The sequence below is a fragment of the Fukomys damarensis genome, unplaced genomic scaffold (assembly GCF_012274545.1).
Source record: "Fukomys damarensis isolate Sample0158 unplaced genomic scaffold, DMR_v1.0_HiC HiC_scaffold_14, whole genome shotgun sequence".
NCBI lineage: Eukaryota > Metazoa > Chordata > Mammalia > Rodentia > Bathyergidae > Fukomys > Fukomys damarensis.
The window spans coordinates 61,990,284-62,013,339 of NW_022900926.1; the positions used below are offsets into that span (position 1 = coordinate 61,990,284).

At 43.2% G+C, this 23,056-nt stretch overlaps 1 protein-coding gene across 5 annotated transcripts in view; it reads right to left on the reverse strand.

The window, feature by feature from the left end:
- Hs3st5 (heparan sulfate-glucosamine 3-sulfotransferase 5) overlaps positions 1-23,056 on the reverse strand; it is a 250,082-nt gene that overhangs the window by 87,060 nt on the left and 139,966 nt on the right. For 2 of the 5 annotated variants that reach the window (XM_033763393.1, XM_033763394.1), the window contains one exon: positions 18,621-18,729. The exons of 2 other annotated variants lie outside the window; for them this stretch is intronic. The gene's annotated coding sequence lies outside the window, so the exon portion shown is untranslated. Of the gene's footprint in view, positions 1-18,616; positions 18,730-23,056 lie in introns of all 5 variants that reach the window. One more of the 5 variants, XM_010614053.2, reaches the window with a different exon arrangement.

A 23,056-nucleotide genomic window follows, 5' to 3' on the forward strand; every position in this document is an offset into this window, starting at 1 on the left:
CCTGCTAACTCTGGCTGAATTTGGGATAATTGTGTTACTGCAATAGCTAAATCTTGCTAAATACAACAGGACACTGAAAGCTTGGCTCAGAAATGAAAGGACTGCAGCTACCATCTGTGGGACTGCAGCTACACGCCTCCCGAGGAAATGCATGCCAATGTAACTGCCATCTTGCTGATTAGCTTCCTGGGGCCATGGTCCCAGCTGCATAATTGAGCCAGAGCCACTGCTCTCAAAGCCAGTGGTGGATGGACCAACCATTTGCTTCTGAGTAAACATTTACCCTATACATTCTGATCTACTCAGAACCCCTTACCATCAAATTACATAAAACCTAAGAAATTATATCAATACTTTGCAAGAAAAACATAAGTTCTCATGCCAGTCTTTGTAAGGTCATTCTTTTCCAACCCAGTACACTCAGCCGTGCTCTCATATCTTATACTCTGTGGCTGGGTTAATTATATGCTGCCAATTTCATATTAAATTCCTTCATGCAAAATAAAATTTCAGCCTCAATTCTCAACATTAGCACACAACTTTCTATTTTAAAGAGACAGCTAATTCTCAGAAGTACACCCTTGTGTTTCTTCTAGTGAACATTTCCAGAGTGCACACACCACTGTAAAATTAATTAACTATTACTAACACATCGATGTTCTTCAGTTCTTTACATTTGACTCCAAAATTCTAAGCTTTTGAGGACACCATTCTACATTTAAATTCAGGTGCAAATTTTTAAGTGATTAGGAATGATTCTGTTACTGACTGAGCTAAACATGAGCTGATTTTTAAGAAGAAGGAAGAGTTTGAAACCGCCAGGGAATTTATAGATTTACTTCCCTCATATTTCTTCTCAGAATTTAATTTTGCATCCTAGGAAATCCAAAAGCTGAGGTGGATTTGCTGAGATTGCCAGGTTGGAGGGGTCAGTGCTGACTGTCTTTTCTGTCTCTGCATGCTTTCTCTCCCGACGGTCCGGTCCCCTGGTTTAAGTCCAATTCTGAGTGACCTGTGCCTTGACCTTCCTGTCTCAGCCAGGAGAGGTGTGGGAATTCAGAATGGCGTAGCTGTTGCTGCTAGAGGCTTCGGACTGTGCTTGGGGTTGTGACAGGAACTCTTCTGCTCTGTCTGGCTCTCTAATGCTGCGGTATGAGTGTGTCCGAGGGCCTTCCTAGTAACCTGTATGCTTCTTAGTTTGCATGATACTTACGTTCCTTGACTATGTATGCCATGGGTGTTTAATCCCAGGACACCTAGCCCCAGTCTCTCCCATCTCTCTCATTCCTCTTGACTCTACAATGAGCTGGAGGGTTTTCTCCTGATTCCCAGCCATGTCTGCTCAAACATCCCAGTTTCTGCATTTCATGTGTTCACTGAAATACCCGTGACTGCTACATCAGCTGCTGGTGCTGTTCAGGTACTGGGCTCTGCCCCTCCTGAGACTTCCTCACAGTGCCAGCTGCCTGTGCACACGGGGAAGCTTGGTCTTGACCCTGAGTCAGTATAGCTAATGGAATGACGTTCATTATCACCACTAAATATCAATAGGTCAAATTATGGCCTTTTACATAATTGTAGTTTATATAATTATGCTGGAATTCCATCACACTTCCAAGTGCCCTGTCTCTACATTTCCGTGGATACACCTTTGCTTCTGACCCATCCAGTTCTGCTCCCCTCCATGGTAAGAGTTGCCTGATGGTTGTCTTCAGAGCGGAGTTCTCCACTGTGCAGACCCTCATCACACCACATCAGTGGAGAGATCAAGTTTGTGTCCTAATCTGCCACGTTGTGTGTTATCTCAACTTAGTTAACTCTCCTGTGCACAGGCAGGTACAACTGAAGTGCAGTAGGCAGGCCTGTGCAGCTAGTTCCCAGGTCAGTTTCTTCTGTGTTAAGTTCCTGGTGAGGTCTTCGCCATTCTCTTCTGTCTAAGCAAGGATCCTGGAGTTACCACGACAGTCACTTTATTAGTAGCTACCGACTCAGGGCTCCCACAAAGCCTGCAGGCCGGGCAGGATCAGGCCCACTTTGTAGCTGAGGAAACTGAGATTCGGAAAGGTCAGGATTACTTTGCATTCAACTTCCTTCAACTGGACGCTGTGGGCAGGGAGGAGTTGTGGGAGACTCGGCAGAGAGCAGGGAGATGCAAAGGGAATGAGACTGTGGGTGAGGTAAGTGAACAGATGCAAAGGCTCAGACGCTGGAGCCTCAGCTCCCTGACGGTAGAAGTAGAGGATGATGTCTGGACTGGCTCCTCCCGGCAGCTGTGCCCTTCCGATGAGTGAGGAGAGAAGCCCCACCAGAGGTGGACAGGGCAGAGGGCAGAGAGCTGTGCTTTTGTTTTGATTTTGCTAGTCTTGGTTTCAGCCTTGGTTTTAGCCTTGGTTTCATGCAGTTGGTGCTATTTATAACTAAAAAGGGATGCAGGAAAAAGCAAGATGGTAAAGCATGGATTGGATGTTCAAAGCGAATTAATTGTAAATGTGACTTGGTTACTAGTTTTGGCAAAAGTTCCTGAGTGGCTGCTGCGGCATGACCGCTCTTAGCACCCTAACCTTACACTGGATGTGGCCCTTGCTGGCCCCCGCCCTCCCCCATTCCAACCGGCTTCCTCGCCTGGAGAAAGAGCGGGCGGAGCTTGCAGACACATGGCAAGTCCCTTCGCAGGCACCTGCAGGTCACGGTCCTGCTCGAGATGCACTGCAGCCAGGAGCAGGCCGCTTGCACCCTCAGGCTGTCAATGCCATCACGCAGGAGGTCTCCAGACCCTCGCCAGGAGGACTCCACTCCCTCCTGCCCTTCACTCTTCTGTCCACTTGAGTGCCTCATCTTTCTCCTCGGAGAAGGCTTTCATGCTACTGTAACATTGCTTACGCACAACACTGATGTGTGTAGTACGTATCATCTTTTGTTATGATGCTAAATTTTAATAATGACTTTATCCTGTAATTTAAAAATGTCTCTGCAACCATTCCCCCAAGTTTAAGCATCCTACAGAGATATATATATATATAATAGGGTATAAAAAGATTTAAAGAAGACAGGAGAAAGTACACTAGTAAGCAAAGCTTAAGGCAGAATGAGAAGACACAACTATGAGTCCTTTGTTTATTAAACCATTGGACTCTAGTCAAAACTTAGTATATTTGATAGTATATTTACTAGTCTGTTGTAGAGAAATGTAGATTTCAATCCTGTTCTCTCTCCCCTTTCTTTATTTTTCAGACAGAGTCTAGCTTTGTAGTGCAGGTTGACCTTGAACTCACTGTGTAGTCCAGGCTGGAACACACAGCAACCCTCCTGCCTCAGCCTCTCAAGTGCCGGGATTCTAGGCCTGTGGCACCATGCCTGGCTCAATCCCACACCTGCTGCCCACTGGGTGGATACTTGGGAGAATCTCCTGATGAACATCATGGCAGTGCTGGCCTCCTGGCTCTGCGGGAATCAGATGAGAGACCATTCAGGTCCTCAGCCCAGCGCCCGATGAGAGGTGCTGCCGAGGTGCGGACAGAAAGCTGGGTGAGGGGCGCCACGCATGGCCCTGTCCCAGACTTGAGGGCAGGGCAGCCCTCAGAGCCCAGAAGCCGCCATGTGGAGATGCAGCGCTCACCACTGAGTGCAAAGGTTGGGAAGGAAATCCCCAACCCAACCTTTCCCAGGGTCAGAGGCACAAGGGCCCCACAGTGAGGAGGACTGGCCCGGAGCCCTGTCTGACTCGGTGCCGTCGCCCAGGAGAGCCCCGGGAACAACACGAGATGGTCTGGGTGGGAGACGATGCGAGTAACAGCATCGGGAAGAGAAGTCTGCGGAAAATTAATTTTCAGCAGTGGGACAGAGAAGGGAACAGAGGCCTGTGCCTCCCTCTGTGTGAGCTATAGCAGAGCTGCTCTTGACTCACAGCGAGGAGGCCCTGGCGGGACCTCGGAAGTGGCTGCCTGGGGAGACTGCATTTGGTACAGGCAAAGACACGCACTCTTCTGACATCTGTGATTTTCCTACGCTGTGCTTCACTTCTCCATCCTAAACTTTCCAAAATTAACCAAAACTCTAAAAAAAAAAAAAAAAATTCTCCAAAGAGAATCTCCTCTTCTACCCCATTTCTGTTTCTTCAGAATTCTCAACTGAGGTTCAAAAGGTGAACTTCTAACAGGTGGATCAGGACACAAAATTCATATTTTATTTTTTTATTTTTCGGTACCTGAGCTCGAACTCGGGTCCTTGCGCTGGCGAGGCAGGCCACCCAACCCCTGAGCTAAATCCCCAGCCTTTAAAATCCATATTTTTAATGAACACTTACTAAAGGCAAACGTGCACAGAGAGAAACTTACGATCTAATTGGTGTGCGCTTTTGTAGATGTGCTTAGGTTAAAAATACGTATTTTAACAGATAATGAATAACTATCCTGATAATACAGCTGCGTGATGTGCCGTGCGTGGCCACGCTTACGTGGAGGCCGCCAACTCCTCCTCGTTTTCCTGCGTGTCCTTTGTACACTGGCCGGCTCAGAGTTCCACAGATCTCTGCGGCCAAATCGGGCGGTCAATCTCGGCGCCCAGCTTTCCCATCTTGGGGCGCGATGCTCGGACTGCCCCTTCCTTCCACACCTTCCTCCCACCCGGGGCTGTTCCTGCTCAGTGTCTCAGGTCCTCTTTGTCATAGCCGTCAGCGTGCCTGGGTTGAGCAAGGCCTAGCGGAGGAGCAAAGCACAGGCTTTGCTGGAGTCCGTGGTGACCCCAGGGGACTGCGCGGGGAGGGCCCCGGGTGAGGTGGCACCGCCACATTGGCTGGCAGCCTGGATGGAAGGAAGGGAAGAGAAGGGAAGGAGGAGAAGAGGGCTGAGCTTGATGAGCCCTGTTCTGCCTGAACAGGTGTGTCTTTTGTGCTGCCCTTGCCCGTGCACGTTTCTTTATCCTTTGCACAGAGCCTCATAGCAGCGATCTGCATAGAGCTTCCGTCCCACTCCTGACCGGCCCTGCATCCTCGCTCTAGCCTGTTCTCCAGCTTCGCAGGCTGAGCACCTCCTGCACTGCTTGCTGTCCGGCGCTTCGGTGGTCGCGGTGGGCTCTCCAGCCTCTGACCCAGCAAGCCCAGCTCATAAATTCCCTGGCACAGTGACATGTTTTTCTATTGACTGTGTTCCTCTCCAGAACCCTAAGCAATGTGCTCTTTTTCCACCTCTGTCTTATATGGCTTTTTCTTTGTCCTCAGCCTGTCTCTTCTCACGTGAAGCTCTGCTTAAGCAATCTTTCCTATATCCAAGGCCACTCCAATTATCCCATTATTCACGTCTTTGCTGAAGATCCCCCAACTCTGAACTAGTTGATCAACACCTACAGGTGTTCTGTATTCAGATGACAACAGGTATCACTATCTTTACCTGCCTCAGTGAAATGCAACATCCTCCACCTCTGGCTTTCTTCTTTCCCCATCTCTTGCTTCAACGATTGCGGTGTCTTCCAAGTTAGGACTAAGGCACCATCCTAGTTTCCCAGGTGTGACACTTTCTGTCCATCTTCTCCCTGTTCCCACCGCCGAGTCCTGAACTCAGGTCACTGATGACCTCTACTTGGGTGTACTGATCCAGCAAAACTGTTCTTCCTGCCTCTGGCCTTTTTTCCATCCAATCCATCCTTCAGCTTGTGCCAATAGTGGTTTTTCTAATATACAAATTTAATCAAGACACTCACATACTTGGGATGAAAAAAGAATTAGACTAGCAAAAGCCATTCTGGGCAACAACGGCAAGGAAGGAGTGTTGCAATCCCAGACTCAAGTTATACTATAAAGCTAAGTGAAAAGAAAAGACTTTTGAGTCAATGGAACAGAACAGAGGATGCAGGAACAATTCCACACACATTCATCTATGTCATCTTTGCCAAAGGAGCCAAATACCTTGGCTGAAGAAAGAATCTTCAACAAATGGTGCTGGGAAAACTGGCTATCAACCTGCAGAACATTGAATCTAGACCCGTATCTTTCACCATGCATTAAATTAAAATAAAAATGAATCAAAGATCTAAATATTAAAAGAGAATCTGATGAAAGACAAAATAAGTAAAGCTCTCGAAGACATAGGTATAGGCAAAGACTTTCTGAAAATTCTCTGGTTGCACAAGAAATAATACCAAGAATCAACAAAAGGGATCATATCAAATTAAAAAGCTTCTGCACAGCAAAGGAAGCCACTAAGAGTGAGGATACAACCTACAGCTTGGTTAAACATTTTTTTGGTGTGGGTACTGGGGATCGGACTGGGGACTTCGTGCTTGCAGGGCAGGTGGTAGAAACACCAAGCTACATCACCGGCCCTTGGTTAAACGTTTTTGCCAGCTCCTCTCCAGACAAAGAAATAATATCTAGATATTATAAAGTTCTTTATATCTAATAATATAAAGAACTAAAAAAAATTAAACCCGCCCCAAATTTAAAGACCTAACTGAAAAACGGACATCTAAAATGCACAGACATTTTTCAGACGAAGAAGTACAAACACGAAAAAATGTTCAACATCACTGACCATTCCAGAAATGCAAATTAAAACAATGCCGAGACTTCATGTCGCCTAGAAAGAATTGGCTTTCATCAAGAAACGAACCAATAACAAAGTAGTGGAGAGGCTGCTGTGAAGAAGGAACTCTGCTGCTTCGTTGGAGTGAGTGTAAACTGGTACAGCCTCTGTGGGAATCAGAAGGGAGAGACCCAAAAACTAAAGATAGAGACTCCATCTCACCCAGCTATGTATTTTCCCTGAAGAGTTAAAGACACCCTACCACAGTGAGGTATTCACACTCATGTTTATAGCAGAACAGTTCATAAGAGTTACATCTCAGGAGTGGCCTGTATGTAACCCACAGAGAAGGGAATAATGAAAAGTGGTGATTATATGCCACAGAGTACTAGTCTGTCATGAACAAACCTGGGTCATTTGTAGGAAAATGGATGCACCTTGAGACCATAATATTAAATACAGCAAATTAGATACACAAGTGTATATTTAATTTCTCTTACATAAGAAACTCAGTACATAAATAAAGTGCAAAATAAAAGACATAATAGGAAAAAAGAGAGAAAAAAGTTATTATAATCTAGTATGGACAGTACATCTAGAAGTGTATCTGTATCTGATTTGCTATAATTGCCTTATGTGTTTTTTGTATATATAATAAAAATAAAAATATATAAAATATATGCTATATGTATAAAACTATATATTTTGCCTGTTAGTCTGGCTGTGAGTCTAAATGTATAATAATTAACTTTATAAAAACATAAAATAAATAAACCTGATGCTGGCAAAAAGAGGGAATGGAGGGGAAAGGGAAACACAGAATTGAGATGTGCCGTCTGCATATACCAGCTCCCCACGATGAATCTACACGTTAGGAACCGCAAACATGCACTAATAAAAATTTTAAAACATTTTAAAATCCATTCTGTGGCTTCCAGAGAATAGAATGGCAGGAGTAGGGAGACGGTCGTCTAAGGATTGGGTTCAGTTAGGTGGAAGGAGTGAACTCAGGAGATCTTTGTACAGCATGGTGATGATGGTCAATAAAAATGTATCCTATCTGGTCAAGAGCTTAGTTTAGCATTTCACAATGTAACACAGATATCCGAACATCGCGTTGTATGCCATCCATGATACCCCCACCCCAGTACTGGAGATTGAACTCAGGACCTTGTGCTTGCCAGGCAGGCGTGGTGCCACTGAGCTAAATCCCCCGCCATGACACATGTATCTTAATAAAAAAATCAAGCATTCAATGACTCTCAATGCCCCTGATGGAGTTCTAAGGTCAGTCCACAGGGCCTTAATGGGTGTTAGCCTCTGCAGCGTTGGCTTTCTTAACCTGGACATGTTTCCTTTCCTTTTCTACATGTGCATCTTCTACACTCTACAGGAGATTTTTGAAAATCTCCATCTTGACACTGTTTTCTGTGCCAGGCACAACCCTGTCTCTGTCCGTCCCCAGGGCCTCTCCAGTGTGCCTCCATAGTGCTGCACTTCCTGCCAGGTGGGTCAGCAGCGCTGGAGCCTCAAAGCCTCCAGAGCTTCCGGCACCCAGAAGCAGTGTCTGAATTATTTGTGGTAGACGCCCCATAGTTCCTACTATGTAGTAGGTGCTTGATTAGTATTTGTGGAAAATGAAAGGAAGAAAGAAAGAATTAAACCCAGTTGTCACAGAAGTTCTCCTATACAAGAAACCCAGAGTACAACTAAAGTCGGGGGAAGGCAATGGCCAATGCAGGGTGGGCGCTCCTGTAATCCCGCACTCAGGAATCTGAGGCAGCAGGTCGACCACCAGTTCGAGATCAGCCTGAACCACACAGTGAAACCTTGTCTCAAAACAAAACAAAACAAAACACGGCTGGGGATTTAGCCCAGTGGTGCTGCTCCCTGCCTCACAAGAGCAAGGTCCTGAGTTTGGTCTGAGTTCGGTCCCTGGAACCCAAAATGAAACAAAACAATAGAGAATAGGGATGTGGACTCTTTGTAGATGGGAAGAGGGAGAGAGAAGGGAGGTAGGAAAGGGGGCATGGAAAGGACTGAAATGCGATATGCACCATCTCCCTAAGACGGCTGTATTCACTGCGTATACAGATGTGTACTGATAGAGACCTAGTTGTCGAGTTTGGATTGATTTTAAAGTGCATCTGTCTGTCAATGTATTATGAACAGCAGTATCTTTACTGTCTTTAGTCAAAGCTGGAAGAATGCTAATCTTAAAATGAAACAGCAAAAATGATACCACTCAAAGTTCTTTGAATATTTTTATCATTTGTAGGTTTTACTTTTATTTCTTCTTATTAATGTGATGTACTGTGTTGTTTTGTTTTCACAGTAATCTGTGAGGCAAAGACTATGATTTTTTCCATATAACAGATGAAGAAAATAAGGCTGAGAAAGAATTTGGTTAAACCTAGCTGGCAAAGCCAGGATGCTAGGCAACCCCCCAAAGCCCATGAAAACCCATGCAACAAAATGGATATATGTGTGTTAAAATGTACCAAAGGATGCATATTCATAATCCTTGTTCTATTAATAAAACTAACTAGGAACATTAAAGAAAGGGATGGTTTTGCATTTGGCTAGTTTTTTCTACTAGCCTGGTGAAAAAATATCCTGTATTATGTAGGAGCACATGCTTGGGGGAAAGCAGAAAGCTTTTCCAGCTTTTCTGCATCAAATACTATAATTTCATTATTTAGCATAAGATGTGAATGCTCATGTTCAATAACAGTCAGATCCAGATGCAAATGTAAATAGAGAAACAGAATAGAATACCAAGGAATGGATTTGCACTGTCTGCCTTGGGTTGAAACCTACGCCTGCTTTGCTCTCCACTGTAAACAAATACTGAAATACAGAATTCCAGGCCTGAAGAGAATCCTATAAACTTTTTAGTCAGGTCTTCCCACTGATGTCAAAGCTTAAAGTCCAAAGAGAAGTGAGCAGCAACTATAAGAAAAAACTAGAACTTGTGAAAACTGGCTTGCTGTGTCCAGGAAAGCTGAACTAGATCTGCCCTGTGACCCAGTATTTCTCTCCTAGGACTGGATCCAGCATAAGGGATCCATTTTCACCAAAAGATGATCATGGTGCTCACAGAAGCATTTTTTTTTTTGGCCATAACCATACGCTGAAAATAACTGAGTAATAATCAACAGTGCATTGGGTAAATAAAACAAACCTAAATAACGCAATGTATTATCTAGCATTGAGAACAAGGTACAACATACCAGTATGTGGCTGTATCGCGAAAGTATCATACTGAGAAAGTGGTGATTTTATTAATATAAAGTTCAAAATAAGCCTAACCTAATCTATGATGCCACACATCCAGAGGTGTCACTAGGCCAGGCTGTGACTCCTGGGGAGGACATATGCCTGTTGGGACACTGGGGGTTTCTGTCTCTTGACCCAGGTGCTGACTATACTGGACTATAAAAACCCAGTGAGCTACTTTTGTATATATACCATGTTTCAATTAAAACATTATCTCCACCCTCCAAAAAGCAAATACTGGCATTCACATTATCAGTCTAACATATTATCAATAATTTTTTTTTGGCACAATGGGAAAATTTATGGGAAGTTTTAAATCCTACTTTTGATAAAAACTAACATCTACTTCATTTGCCTCAATGAAAATAGATAGTGCTGCCCAACCAAACAAATGTATTGAGAAAATAAAATTTATAGTTCCTTGACAAGCACTTCCTGTATTGCGATGGGAAGCATGAAACACACAAAGCCATTGCTTAATTTGCTCATAAACTCAGTTGACATAAGATCTGGAATTTTGTAGAATTTCACTACTTTTTAGAAAAACTGCAGGAATGATAACTACAACGGAAATTAGAAGGCTGAAAGTTTAAAACGTTGTCACACATGTTTCAACTACACACAGTTGTAGAAAGCCTGACATATAACGGCACTCAAAACAGATCTGCTACACGAATGAAAATACTATGCTGATCTTTCTTAGAATGTGTCCAATCAATCTTGCTCACATGGAAGCACAATGAATATTTTTATACCTAAACAGGAAGTTACCTATGCTTTCTTACTATCTTAGTAGGTGTACAACAGAAACATGACTAAAGAAAAAGCTATCTCTATCAGCTATAAACAATATTTTATAAAATACATTGATTATTAAATATTTACACATGATTCATGAAGTAACAAATCATTTATGACAAAGACTTCACTTAAAAAAAGTCTAGAAAGTCATCAAGACTTAGAAAATGAAGTTTAAAATGTCCCCATCCCCATCACATTTAGCGAAAAATTTGAAACAGAAGTATTGTTCTCCCTGAAAGTATCTATAGTATATCAAATTGGTGTCAAGGAAATGTTAGAAAATATTAGCTTTTAGGGAAAAACAATTCCAATTTATAATTTCAATGTTTAGGTAATATATTCTTATTTTGACTCTAAAATCTGTCTAAGCCACCATTAACATTTTAGAAGAAAGTTCTCCAGTTCTTACCAAACAGAAATAAATAATAGCTGACAACAGCATTAGGGAACATAAACATAAAATTACCTGTTATTAAAAACTGAGCATATTTTTCTCAAAGAAATATATTACTGAACTGTAAAACAGTAGGTTTTCCATTCATACTAATGTTTCAACATTATGGTTCAATCTTCTAAAAAGCTGACATGGAAAATAATGGTGTAATAAACTAATTCATCATAGTGTACAAAAGAAACTGCTGGAATAAATTGTAATAACCTTTCAAAAACTAGCAGCTTTTAAAAGTATTCATTTCTACTCCAGATAATTGGAATGGACACCTGGGTGGGTCGGCTGTATTTTTACGGGATTGCTCTGTCAGGCGCTCAGGTCAGCTCTGGGCTTGCAATGACCATTTAGCACTAAATTACAGTGAATCTTGCAAATGGGTCTTCAGAGATGGTGCCTGTCGTAAATTACCAAACCCAGCTCTCAAGGCTAGCCACGCGTGAGGCCAGGTAGCAAGTGGCCTTCACAGAGACTGGTGGCCCCCAGGTTTCTCATAAATGGTCAATAGTTGTGTTGGACGCCATACAATCAACTTAATGGACTGACAACATAAATCATCATCCAACTTTGACAACAGTCCCCCTAGAAAACAGCTGAAGAGGCTTTTATATCAAAGCTGGAGAAAATGGATAACAATATGGTTTGCTCTATCCTGGATCATAAATATTTTCAACAATGCTAAGTGGGGAGTGAATTAATATTAGAAGCCACAATATGTTTTACTTGATGCATTAAAAACAGCCTCTAAGTAATACTGAAATGATACTTGCTTTCTGAAGTAAACAATAACATAAATCATAGTGTAATGTAACAGCCAGGGTGTGTGTGTGTGTGTGTGTGTGTGTTTAGGACAGAGGACTACACTTTGCCTGATGCTCAACTCAATATTTTGACTAAACATCAACAAATAAAAATAATAATGCTTCCTTTCTGAGCTTATTTTGTCTGTGTGTCCATTGGGCTTGCCATGCACTGATAAATTCTTGAATTCTCACACTACGTGGTGTAAACCATTCACTGACTTCTCTAGAGCTCATTTTTTTCATCTATGCAAGTGAAATAATTACTTTTTTTTTTTTTGGTACCAGGGATCAAACACAGGACCTTTTACTTGCGAGACAGGTATGGTGCCACGGAGTTCAATCCCCAGCCCAAGTAAAAGAATTACAAAGGAAGTCTGAAGACAATTGAGTTAATCTTGGGAGGAAGGTGTTACAAAAACTTCTCGGTTACTAAAGAATCACATGAATATGTTTGTAAAAATAATCTCACTCTACACTTAAGCAAGTCACAGTTTTTAAAGTCAATTTAACAACAACTAAATTAAGAACTCTGGAGGGGACTGAAGCATTGTTTAGCTGTGCTTTCTTCATTCATCTAATCTGCTGTCCTCCTGTAGCTGCAGCTATTACCTCTAGTTATTATTAGGACTGAAGCATAAAGCTAAAACTACGGTATAGTCAGTTTTATCATAGCAGGTATTTTCTCTTGAAATTCAGTTTACTATAGATTTTGCCAAAGGAAGTGATGCATTGAGTAGAAGCAAGATCTTCTGTGCATGCAATGGCACTCAGACCATGAATAGTATAGACAGTGCTTCACAAACTCTCCTCACGCTGTAAACTGCAAAAGTTCCCGAACAGAATTTAAAGCCATTGTATTTGGCGTTTTCCTCCCTGTCCAGTCACCCGCTTCTCTCGTGTCTTTCTTTGTGCCATCTCTCACATTTATTTCTTCCCTTCTGCTCCCGCTGTCACTTCTGTCCAGAACCTCATCACCTTATACCTGAGTTATGGCAGCAGTTTCTTTGCTGTTCTCTTTCTACCAATCCATCCTGCCTAGTCCTGCCAAATTAATCTTTTTTAAAGCACTCTTTTAATTATGCCACCTTTCCGCTCCAAATTTCTCAATGGCTCCCCATCACTTGGAGGCCAAAGGCCAGAATCTTTACCTGGAATCAAAGACTGTGCCTGTCTCGCCTCACCCTGTTCAGTCTGTCTTTCTCCAGGGCCCCTGCAAAAATTGTCAGAACCAAAAATGTATTTGTTGCCTCCCAACCTCCATCACAAGCACTCGCCTGGCCAGTGCCCATTATCTCCTCTGCCCATCCTGGAGCTGCCGTTCTCCTGTGAGCCCTTTTGTAACCAAGCACTTCCAGCCAGGGGAAACAAGCACTCTTCTTGTATGGGTGCATTTGTTTGGTACTAAACAGAATTTATTTCGCTGTTGCAATATAATATACTTTCAGTTGCTTGATGTTTACTCTGCCTTTTCTCTGTATTTAATCTGTAAAGCTCTTAGAGGGCACAGATTTTTCAGTTTCCATCCCCTGCCAATGGAGGCGTGGAAAGAGCTGGGACTCAGGGACACTTGTTTAATGAGTGAGTGCAAAGGGCTGGTTTAGGCTGCCTATGGGATCAGGATGTCAGCTGTGCAGCTGTATCTGTACCTTGTGGCATTTCTGCAGGGGAGGCAGCTCTCCTGACTTTCATGAATTTGCTTGCATTATTTGGTTCTTAGTGAACCCCTAATCTGGACTGAAACACCAGGTGATCACTCTGGGTCTGTCGGGGTCAAATCTGATGTGGGCAGTGACAGAATGAAGGCAAACCATTATAGATCAAGTGGACTGGGGTGAACTTTCTGGAAGTTCCTTGCTATTATAAAGCACCTTAATTTCTAAATAAAGCAAATTACTCAAGAGTAACTTAGGAGAAAAGAAGATAAATGTTATGTAGTTCAGAGTCCTTGTAAATTAGACATACATTTTGACCTATATTATTCAAAAATAGAAAGAACATAGATTTTGTGACTCAGCAAGACCCAAGCTGGTCTACACTGCCTTGCCCTTTATCAGGAGCTATTGCCCATCCACCACTCAATGCCTCTGAGGCTTACATTTCTTATAAATGAAAAGGGAATATTAATATCTAATTCATATGAAAAACCTGAGATGAGTGAACTCTTTGGAACCTGTTTATTAGGATGATGAATTAAATCCTTTAGGGCACCACGCCCAGCACCTGACACATTACTGAACGGTAGCTACTATCATTGTTTTTGCTTTGAGAGTCTTTCTGTTTTATTGATTTCCTCCTGACCTCCCCAAAAGTTATAGAGCATGAGCACTGGGGTTTGCCTTAGTTACTTTTCTCTCCTTGCTGAGACAAAATACCTGACCCTCAAAGTTAAAAGAGGAAAGATTTATTTGGTTACAGTTTGTAGAGGTTTCAGCCTATAATCGGATGGCTCCAAGGCAGGGTGGTAACGAGAAACAGGAAAAGTAGCAAAAACAACAAGGGAACCTTAACAGAATCTTTCTGCCCTTTCATTTTATCCAGACTTCAGGGATTAGGGCGGTGCCAAACCAATCAGTGTAGTGGTTTAGTAATCACACGCCTTTAATCCCAGCATCACACACTCTCGGTTCAGCCAAACTATAACAGGGTCTAAATGAGTCCAGATTTTATTTCTGGCTTTACCATTTACTAATTTGCCAATCTGTTCCTTAACCTATCTGAGCCTCACTTTTCTCAGATATGTAACAAAATCTCGCAGGAATCCTCTGAGGACTAAGACCAATCCATTTACAAACGTGTAGCATAGAACAGCACTGCATGGATGGAAGATATTGTCACAATACCTGGTGTAGACACCCATCCAGAATGTGCAGAAGAACACACGGTCAGGAACATTTTCAAGTAAAAGAGGCAAGAAAGTTTTTCACTATTATGCTTCATTACTTAGAAGAAACACACATTTTTGTAGATACTATTTGGATAGTGACTCACAATTTATAAAATAACTTTGTTACTCGGGAATATACTCCCGGAAACATACCCCAGCTTTGACATTTGTTGCTGCAACCCTGAGGTCATTGCTCTTGCATTCCATCCTACCTTCAAAATTCTTAACAATTAAAAATAACAATAAACTGCAAATGCTAGGGAGGTTATTTTAAAAACTGCAAATATGCTGCTGTCATAGATCTATATTTTTAGAAATATTTGACAGCTGAAATCGGTCAGATGAAGTTGAATGGCAGATCACAGATTTTCCATCTCAGCAGTAGGTCTTGGAGACAGAGGTCTCCTCCTGGTAGTTGACAAAGCACACATAAAAAAGTGGTTTGTTAATTTCTCTCTGATTCTTAGAATACTGTTCAAAATATTAGCTAAGTAACCTGTTGTTATTCAAGCCAAAATGTAATTTAAAAAGCCTCTAGCAGGTGGTATCTGAAACTTATCATAGCAAACCAAGTAGGAGCAAATATGGGTAACGTTCTCAACCTAAATAAATGTGCTGGGTCACGTGCTGAGATTAAGGATGTATTATCTAAACTCAGCAGGAGTGCAATTAAGTGCTAAGAATCAGAAAGCACCTCACAGTTTTATAAGATTGAGCTGTTTTTATTATCATAATAACTGAAGCATGTGCTTAATAACTCATCAAATACATTTATTTCCCTTCAATGTCTACAAGGTCAAAACCAGACACCAGCTACAACTGGAAGTGCCATTAATCCTTGTGGAAAACGGCTGAAAAACAGGACCAAGAAGCAGCAGGCTGGATCTCACGGAGGCTCCCGAGGTGTTTCAGGGACTCTGGGCAGGGAGTCACCTTCAGTGCTCAGTGCTTGCCATACACCCAGTTTATAGAGGACATACAGCCCGTATGCAGCTGTCCCGATTTCCAGTGTTGTGTTCCATACTCGGTTCTTGGTTTGGTGATAATGATCATTATGCTTTAATTTCAAAACATGAAGTATTCTATGAGAAGGGTATCTTCCACTTGTGGTGACTAAAAACTGAAGAACATTGGACCAGCCTTGGTGTTAGACTACTGGGGGAAGCTTTATGCAGGTATTGTGCCTCTACAAGTTTTGGTCTTTGTTTCCTTTTATCACTTCCTTCTTCTTCCCATCACTGACAAGGGATTTCAAACCATTTGAGGACTGTGTCAGTGTTTATACTTAGCGGACTCACAGCTATAATTTTTGTTTATAGTATCTTTGGTCACTTCAAAGCCATTTTACCCATAAACTGTATTGACCTTAACAATGCTGTTTAAGATGAGGAAGCTGAAACATGAAGAGGGTCTATGATATGCTGAGTGCTCACCTCAGGGCCCAAACCCTAGCTCACTGCACCCAGGACTATTACAGAATTTGCTTTTTCCTCAGATTGGCTCAAGATGGACATTCTTCCTCAGCAGCGATTTAAGCATGATGAGCTCTCTGAATTTTCACTTCATCGCTGGTGAATAGGGGTAACCCACTTTGCACGTTTATGTTGGTGATTAAATGAATATGGTAAAACCTAGGACAATGTAAGTCAGCCTCCCAAGCCTCACTCTTGCTGGCACTCCCCATGAAAATGGTTCCATTAGATCTGCTGGGGGACAGTGCAGTCACTCCAAAGTTCAGCCTGGGGCTGAGAAGGCGTAGTGTACTTAATGTATCAGTAGAGCTGCAAATCTAGCTTTCCCAACCACTCCTCAGTTCCCTGCTGCACCCGTTGCAGTGCTGTGTGCTGCAAACGCCCAGACACAGAACGCGCAGACAGAGACAGCCACGAACGGCCAGAACAGACTTGCTGCTGACCTCCTGGCCAGGAAAGAGACTGCAAGATTCATGGTTGGCCACATTTCATAGAATTCTTCGCAAATTCCCCAAAATAATTTCAAATAGGACCCAGTTAAAAAACTACCCCATATCGATTTTATGCTTTGCTGTCAAATGGCATAATTTACCAAATCCTGAAGTGCTGATTTTGTAGACACTGGTACAGCCCTACCTTCTAACGTAGCGTGAAGGAGGTCGGGCGGAGGCCCACCTCACAGTGGCCCCGGGAGTGAGAGGCGTGCAGGGCGGATGTGTTCCTGTGCTGGGGGTGGGGCAGCCACTAAAATTCCCCCTTTCTTCTCCAGTAAAATGGAGTAGAAATACCTGAGTGGAATTTTAAACTCTGAGTCTAATAAATAAATCAAAATAAATAAATAATAAATAAAGGCTATGACTCCATCTTGTTTGTTAAACCCTAAAAATATTTAAAGCCAACAAAATGATTTGCCATTCAAAATATTTTTGAAAGGTGAAACCTAGTGAAATCTCAGCATAATTTAACTTAAAAAAACTCAAACAGAAGCGAAAATAGCACATTATGATTAGTGACAATTGGGCACGAGGCGTCTGTGCTTGCGCGCGTGTGCAGACTATTAAAGTAAGACATTTGGGCTCCAATTTTGCCTCCTTGCCTGTCTGTTGGCAGGGAACTGACCTTCCAGGGATGCGGGATTCCTGATGAGAATGCAGACCCCGCCATCTATTCTCCAGCACATATTTAAAAAACTGAGATGGGATATTCTTATAACAATTTTGAGTGTTTAATATGCATTGGACTCTAAGCTCTTTTCAATCTATTAACTTGCTTAGTCCCCTCAACAACCCACCAAAACGGACAGTATTATCTACTTTTGGAGAAGAGAAATTAAGGCATAGAAAGTTTTAACAAAAAAGCATGACAAGGCTACCCAGCCAACGCTTGAGAGTTCGGACTCCGGCAGCACAGCTCCAGGGCAGGTGCCCTCACCCCTCACCTATGTTCCTGCAGCCCACCTGGAAGCTCAGCACAGCCACTCTGTGCCCAGACTGCGACACACCCATGACCTGGTGTGCAAACGGCAACACACACCAGGCCCCGTCTTTTGTAGAAGTATACAGCTGCTATACCAAGGACACAGGATATGTGCACACACATAAAAACAGCCGCATGTGACAGAACTCCTTGGCAAATGCCAGAAAAAAGGGGCTAAGAATTTGTAAGTTCTAGAGAAGTTTGGAAGAAGGGGAGATCAGCAAGATTCTGCAGTGTAGGTAGAATCTGACTTTGTCCTCGGACTAAAAGACCAGCAGAGTTACCAGTTTTCTTATTGCTGGGCACTGTACCTGACACACACAACTCAAAGAAGAAGCAAAGGTTTAGATGGCTCACACTTTCAGTCCATGACTCTCTGGCTCCAAGGCAGAGAAACCAGGGGGAAGGATGTGGAGGAGCAGTGCTATTTGGTTTTTGGCAGCTGGGAAGTGGCGGGAGGTAGCAGTGCCACAGAGGCGTGGAAGGACCATCTATAGTCCCCAAGCCGTGCCCCACGACCCACCCAGACACCCAGAAACTGGCTTCACGAATCTGCGAGGTGTTTCTTATTCCAAGGATGCTGACATATCAGGCTGAATGATCACAGGGCAGTTTGGAAAGACAAAGGATTTCTATGTTCAGGAAATGGGGGTCTTCTTTCAGTGAGGAGAAAGGTTTCCATGTGGGCACACAGACTAGAGAGTGGAGGTTTAAAACTGTTTTGGTGAACGTTTTAAAAGCTGAGGAACTGGAGGGGAGACCACCTGCTGCAGGCCACTTGGGCTTCTATGTGCCTCGTGTGCAGGGAGGTGGGACTGGTGGTGCCAATCAGCGCTTTCCAAAGGTTGGTAAGACAGACAGTAGGCGTGCAGGTGATGGAAGTAAGAACGGTTAGACAGCGACCTGCGAGGGCACACAGAAGCCCTCCACACACATACCTACATTCAGATACTTCTCAGCTATCCCGGGGATGAGTATCAGCGGGTGGATATTCCATGGCCTCTCCTCTCCTCCATGCTGTCCTTCTGGCCTGTTCCTCACTGGGTAGCCGCTGGGGGTGGACATGGAATCACAGTGATTTCCCAATTAGTTTCTATTTTTCCTCTCCATAGCAGCTACAGTTAAACGTCTAATGTGGAAAGAGGCATGTCATGGTTACACTTTCGTGGTACATCTACTCCCTTCTCGGAACCATTGGCTGGTGGAGACCAGAAATCACATTTGAACTTAACCTTAGGATTCATGAGTGGTGATGCCTGTCCACCAGGGATGACCCTGAACTGAATAATGTGCTTACAGCAGAAATTTGTTTCTTCTCTCTCTGTTGAGGTTTTTAGGAGGGAGAGGTTAGTTACACTTTTCTTATAAGTACTTGGGTGTATTTCTACAGCCTTCCATAGGCACAATGGCCCCTATCAGGCCCCATTAGCCGGGATACAGTTGCTGTTTCTTCCCAAGGTGAATATTCACTACCAGGAGGCCTGATTAATTTGCTAGGTGAAGAGTGCCATTTGAGTCTAAAACCCAACTGCTGCGTTATAAGGATAGGAAACAAGAAAAACATGGGAAAAACAAAAAAAGGTCGCAATGCTAAACTTACAAAAAACTATTGAATACTATTTCAGACTATTATTACAGGTGTATATGACAACTAAATATATTGTAGAAACTTAGTACACCATTACCACTAATACATGTTCAATAAAAACCAGCACATGGGCCCTGAAATCATCTTTTACTTGAGTCTAGGGATGGAAATATATTTGGGGTACAAAGCAAACACACACACACATGAACACACACACACTCTTATATACACAAACTCTTTCAAGAAAAAGGAAAAAATTGTATGCTTGGCTGGTAGAATCTAATATATCTGTTCTCCCCTGAACATATTTTCATAAATTGTTTATAATCCGAATCCTTGTCAGTTTTTCACCTCATGGCCCTAATAGTGCTAGGGTTCTAGAAAAGGTGGTGAGAAAAAAGTGTATGTAGTTATTTCAGGACACATTACCTGTCACTGTGCCCACATGTCAGCCAGAGAACTGGCTTCTTTGCTTGTGAGAAATTGGCATACTGACCTTCATACAAGATAAAACAAAGCCCCAGCTACTCTGCTTCTCAATTTGTTTGATAAACTAGAATTATTTGCAAAGATCCCAAATAAACAGAAATCATTCTAATTATGAATAATTAAAATGCTCAACTCAAGAGGGCACTCAAGGTTCGTTACGCTGCTGCACTTGCCCGACGGGTAGCACCTCCAATTAGTTCTGTTTTTACAACAGAAGAAAACGGTGGCAGCCAGTAATTGCAGATATTTAGTTCAAGTAACAAAACAAGCTAAGCTGCCCCTGAATCCACAGCTGCCCTCAGCCAGCACAGGCCCTGCTCGTTCAGATTCTGAGCACTGGCACCCATTCTGCAGCACGGGAAGCAGCAGATAATGAAGCACATACTGCTGGAAGCCTGGGCAGCTGTACTTCTGCTTTGTCAGCTGATCCAGGAGCACGTGAAAGTAGGAGGTGAGCTGCCACAGCAAATGGCTGGGAAAGAAGCCCGCTAAAACAGATTTCATAAAATTTTAATCAATGCATTTACTCAATTTGAAAACACTGTCAGGCTTTAGGCTAAATAACAGTTATACTGAAAAATATGTATCTACTTTATGAAGCGGACCTATATATTTTACAAAATAAGCTTATTTTCTCTTGCAATTGCAAATGGTATTTCAGTTACTGAGGTGTATGTTATTTGTTTTTAGAATTAAAATGAGCTGAGGTGGATGTGGAAAGCAAATAGCGCATTCAAGGATGGATCTAAAAGACTTTTTCACTCTGATTCTTTATCAAATTGACAAAAAACATGTAACCTTTCCTTTAAGAAGAGGGGAGGACTCACCAAAAATGTGGTACAAGTTGTTTCAGAATGATAAACCCTAAGTTACCAATTCTACTTTTAGTGATAAGTTGCCTGAGCGTTGGATTTAATTTAAATGGTTATTTTAAAGTGCTTATATTTAATTTAAGCATAATTAGCTAAAGCTCAATGTTGCTGCTTCATTCACTTTGAAATTAATTTATGAACTAGTTCAAAAAGTTCAATCTTAGTGTTAGAATGCATGAGGGTCATTTTGAACCTTCTGTTGGTTTTGGTTAGGGTCTCAGAGTGAGCTGTTCACACTGGCTATGACCACATGGCCCCGGGCCAGCCTGCTGTATGATGGGATCAGACATGGACATGTCCCTGCCATTTCCTGTGCAAGCAGGACATAAGCTGCAACTTTCTGGGAAATAACAGTCTACACCTAGAGATATGATTGTTTAAGTCTTAAAGGGATCTAAGTTTTAAAAATTAATTTTGGCCTTCTTACACTGAGGAGAAACTAATGGTTTTCAAAAGAGTTTCATGAGTATGTGATGATCAGCGTGATAAAATTTCTTGAGTCAGACGAATAAATGTAATCAAGGACAAATTCTGACTTTAACTTGTATTTAAATAAACAGCACAGACTATATACATGGGAACAAGGAGAATGCATAGAACAGCTTTTCCGTGTTTGTAGATCTGAGAATCCAGCCAAGAGTGGTGACACATGCCTTTGATCTCAGAATTTGGATCTTCAAAGTGTGAATTCTCTTTTTTGGTACCGGGGATTGAACTTTGGTCCTTGTGCTTGCAAGGCAGGTCACCGAACCGCTGAGCTAAATCCCTGGCCCCTGATTTCAGAATTTGGGAGACTGAGGCAGGAGTATCTGAGGGTTCAGATCCTGCCTGGTGACTTAGTGAGACCCAGCCTCAAGGGAAAAAAATAAAGAGGACTAGGATTATAGCAGAGTTATGTGGAAGGGATTTCCTGCTGCCCGGGGAAGCCACAATCCTTACAGTGCTGCATAGGCCAAGCCATGCACATCTATCTATTAATGATGGGCTCCATTTATTAGGTACTGAATGTGTATCAAGCACTGAACTAAATACCTAAATGAAGGGCAGGGGGCTCGTTTTACAGATGGAGCAGATGAGGACTGGAGAATCTAGGCTCTCCCCTGAGCTCAGCGTTAGTGGTGGGGATAGGATTCAAAGTTGCAGGTCACAGCTCTACCCCTCGCTGTCCTCAACCCCGCCTCACAGAGACAGGGAAGCAATCCTTGTGGAGAAATGTTTACAATTCTCACCTCCTCCTCCACCACACCCACGGTGCAGTGGGAGCCACGGGCGCAGTGACAGTGTGAGTCAGCTAACGGGAAGGCAACAGATCTGCCTGACCATTAGTGACTAAAGTCTGTCGTCCACTCCTAGCATCCGCTCACAGCAGTACTGGTAGAATTTCTGGTGTTCTAGTAAACCCTAGGCTTTCCATCTCCCTTGGAGGAGATGTGTTCCCCCCATTCTAGCTCAAACCTTCGCACAGCACCTGTGGGTCTTGAAATGGAGAGCAAGCTGCAGGGCGAGCGCCGCCTGCACCTCAAGTAAAGCAGCAGAGTTCTTCCCTCAACGGCACTGCTCCTTCATCCGAGGGTGCTTAAAGCTACCGCGAGTCAGTGGCCCCCATCACCTTCTGCTTCTTTCTGTCGTCCTCCCAGTTCTCCCGCAAGAGCTCGTATGCTTTCTCTTATATGAGAAACCCAAATTGTAAATAAACAGCAACATCATTACGTACCGCAAACACGCACTAATAAAATTGCATTAATAAAGAGCCAGCGTCGAACCATTCTCTGCAGAGACCCTGAACAGTAAGCACAAATACTCCTCCTATCCGGAGAAGACAGCACTGTGATCAGAGCCAACTGTCCGCTGATTTCCGGTTTAACATTTCAGCAGTCACGCCTGACCTTAACTCTGGGCACCCTCAGAGGGCCAAAGGGCTGCAGAGCAAGGCTAACAGAGGGGTCACTGGAAGCGCAGGAAAGGCAGGCTTACAGCAACATACATCTGCTGGCTGATGTGGCCAGGGCGGTAGGACCCATCTGTCTTCTCCTTTTGCCGGCTGCCATCTTCCCATAGGCAAAAAGATTTGAAAACTATGGTGTGGGGTGTTCCTCGAGAAAGCAGTGAGGCTGTACTTCTGCACTTCGTCTGCAAGGAAGCGAATGCAGCCGCCCCTGAGAGTTCCTACTGGATAAGGGAGCAAAGTTACCCAGCATCAAGGCGCAGGCGTGGACAGCCACTCACCCTCACCCGTGAGACGTGCTGCGAAGTCCGAAAAGAATCCATTCGAAGTGCTCTTATTTTTGCTTCAAACCAGCATTACCATGAAATAAAACTGATAGCTTTTTTTGCGGGGAACAATTTTTGGAATATAGAAAAGGTAGTGAAGGGTAAATGGAAACGACAGTTTTGACTGGTGGTGAGTTGAGGCTCTTCCTGTGCCTCTG